We start from the raw sequence: 3,259 nt of genomic DNA, 5'->3' as shown, positions 1-3,259 counted from the left end.
CCACTGTACAAATGAATTTACTGAGATATAGAGAAGTTAATTTCCCCACACTCCATTAGCGGCAGCTGGCAAAGTGAAAGTTGCATTGTCTGCCTCTGTCTAAAACAGTGCTTATGACTCATTAAGGTTAGCAGATCCTGGAAAAAGTCTGGTCCAGAAATATATATTTGGGAGTTGCACATGGTATTATGTGTTTGTTGGTATGACTACCTAGGAAGGAGAGAGAACTGAGACCTGAAGGATATTAACATGTAAAGCCTCACAAAGGAAGCAAAAGTCATCAACATTGTAGGACTAAGTATATAAGAGGGAAACAAGGAAAGAAAGAAATTTCATGGCAGCAAGGAACAGAGCACTCCTGGGATAAAGGAATGGTGAATTCTTCTAACTTGTTGAGAATTCAGGTAAAATGTGTACCAAAATGACCCACACATATTTATTTAAAAAGTGCATGACTAAGACTTTCAAAATACGTCTTCCCCAGAAAATCATCAGCCTCTTGTATTTCTTTAATTTTTAAAAACTATAATCACGCGGCGGTATCAAAAATAAAGTATAAGCAAAAGTGAAACGGGAATAAGAAGAATTTATAAGTCACGTAACTTTGGATAAGTCATTTGACTCACTCTGAGGTCTCAAGTCTTTGCTATAAAATAAAGAAGTTAAATCTATTCTAGTTCTTTTGTTAGCTTCTTGAAAACCAAATATGGTGGTGAGGTGTTAATATGCTTTGATAACTCTTAAACCATTAAGAGATATGACTCCTCTATACATACAGCTTTCTGTGTATTTACATTTGCTCTTACCTTACTCCCCATTGAATAGCAACTGCAAAAACCATAATGTCTATTATTTCCTTAGTTCACTTGGGCCTCGTACTGTAGAATGCATTTTGGAGGGTTAAAACATGTAAATTCAGATGCTGTTTTCCAGAACTTCATAAATTTCATAATTACCATGAATATTGATAATGTCAATATTTGCAGGTGGTTATTTTAGTCATCTTCCCACATCATTTTTTCCAGGGATGTAAATAACACTTTTCTATATTTTTAGGTACACATTTACTCCCGTTGTAATTCACAAGGAGCTACAGTAAATACAGTAAGGTTGTGAACCATACTCCTAAAGTCGCAGACTTTTTGGGGTCCTACTCCACAGTGGCGATTTTATTTTTCATGATAAATGAGAGAGAATACCAGAGAATACCAGTTCTGAGTTTCCCTGTAGAAGACCATGAATGTAAATATCCTTGCTGCACTTCTCTGCTGAACAACCACATTACAGAGAGTCATAGGTACTGAGAAGGTACTGAGACTTGAAAGATGATGAATAACAATATAAGCAATAAGAACACTAAAACTCTTGAAGTTTAGTTGGACAGGCTACGCACAATGCATCTGAAGATATCAGCAAGAATACATCTGAAAAGACAGTGCCAGTACAGAAAATAATATCAACCCACCAATGAAGACACAGGGCTAAATGTTAGCAATGGGTAATTGAGAACAAAGAAAAAAAAAAATCCCTATAATACGTTAACTAATTCGTTATAAATTTAAGCCTTATAATCAGTAGATTTTATCACAGGGTCAGAACCACATTTTCACAGTAGTCACGGCCTTTGCGGTCCTAGAATAACTTTACACAAGCAAATGTTCATCTGGAATTTTTATACGCCAACTTGGTCTTTTGGGTCCAAGTTCCAAAATGCTCATGCTGAACAAGGTTCATGAAAAAGACCACTATAAAACTCTTAGCTTCCTCTATTATGACAGTGGCCAGTCCTATTTTCAATTCCCTCCCCACATGGAGAAGTTTCACATTCTGTGATGGAGAATGGGGACAGGGCCATCCAGAGAACCTCGGGCAAGTAGTTTGTTTTGTGATTTTTATTTATTTATTTTTTTAAAGATTTTATTTATTTATTTGACAGACAGAGATCACAGAATTTTTTTTTTTTTTTTTTTTTTTTAGCAGTTCACTCTTTATTAAACGCTCGGCCCCAGGTCACTTGGAGCTGGTGTACTTGGTGACAGCCTTGGTGCCCTCGGACACAGTGTGCTTGGTCAGCTCCCCAGGCAGCAGCAGGCGCACGGCCGTCTGGACTTCCCAGGAGGTCGGTGTGGTTCGGCCCGAGTACTGGGCCAGCCGGGCAGCCTCGCCAGCCAGACGTTCGAACATATCATTCACAAACGAGTTCATGATGCTCATGGCCTTGGAAGAGATGCCAATGTCTGGGTGCGCCTGCTTCAGCACCTTGTAGATATACACTGAGTAGGTCTCCTTGCCGGCCTCGCCTTCTGGACTTCTTATCACCACGGACCCTTCGGCCCCCCGGCTGTGGCTGCTGGCCATGCTCCGAGCTCATCCTGCCACTCCTCCTTTTTTTTTGTTTTTTTTTAAAGATTTTATTTTTATTTATTTATTTGTCAGAGAGAGAGGTAGAGTGAGCGTAAGCACAAGCAGACAGAGTGGCAGGCAGAGTCAGAGGGAGAAGCAGGCTCCCTGCAGAGCAGAGAGCCCGATGTGGGGCTCCATCCCAGGACTCTGGGATCATGACCTAAGCTGAAGGCAGAGGCTTAACCCACTGAGCCACCCAGGTGCCCCTGTTTTGTGATTTTTAATTTAGAGGTGTTTGTACTGAGTTCCTCTATCTGCCCATAGATTTGTGATACTTCAATTATACAAGTCCTATAGAATTAAGGATTCACTGTAGTTTCCCACTGGGTGTTTACTTTGAATTTCCTCCCTCATCTTCAGATCAATGGCCTAGGCGGAAATCAAAATCACCGAGATATCTAATAACAGATAAAGACCAATATTCTAAGACAAAATGGGTTTTAGCATCTACCACCAGTGAATATTATTTAATAGATAAGGAGTTCAGGCACCTAGAATCAAAATGGAAGAAGCATTTATGTAGTAAAACTGGGATTTCTATAACCGCTCATGCTAACCAGGTCATAACAGGGAGCCAATTCAGAACAACCAAACCTTTAGTAATTCATGATTTAATTTTGAAATTTAAGAAATATTTAATTTACTTTGCTAAAAATTATATTCTATCTCTTTTGTACCCTGATGATTGCCAGAGAGCCGTGGTTTCTCAAGGGCAGTGTCAAATAAAAATTGTGTCAAATGAAGTTAAACAGGCAAGGGAGAATTTATTTAAGACTATTGTAATAAGGGAGAGAGATTAAATTCAACTCCACTGAAATAAAAACAGAAAAGTTTTTAAACATTGGGGTGAGCAGAA

General features: G+C 39.1%; 1 pseudogene; it reads right to left on the bottom strand.

Moving 5' to 3' along the window:
• Window positions 1-2,010: 2,010 nt before the first annotated feature.
• On the bottom strand, window positions 2,011-2,371 carry LOC131819166 (histone H2B type 2-K1-like; annotated as a pseudogene).
• Window positions 2,372-3,259: the final 888 nt, after the last annotated feature.

This window comes from Mustela lutreola, chromosome 1 (assembly GCF_030435805.1).
Source record: "Mustela lutreola isolate mMusLut2 chromosome 1, mMusLut2.pri, whole genome shotgun sequence".
NCBI lineage: Eukaryota > Metazoa > Chordata > Mammalia > Carnivora > Mustelidae > Mustela > Mustela lutreola.
This window is presented reverse-complemented; position numbering and strand designations above follow the sequence as displayed.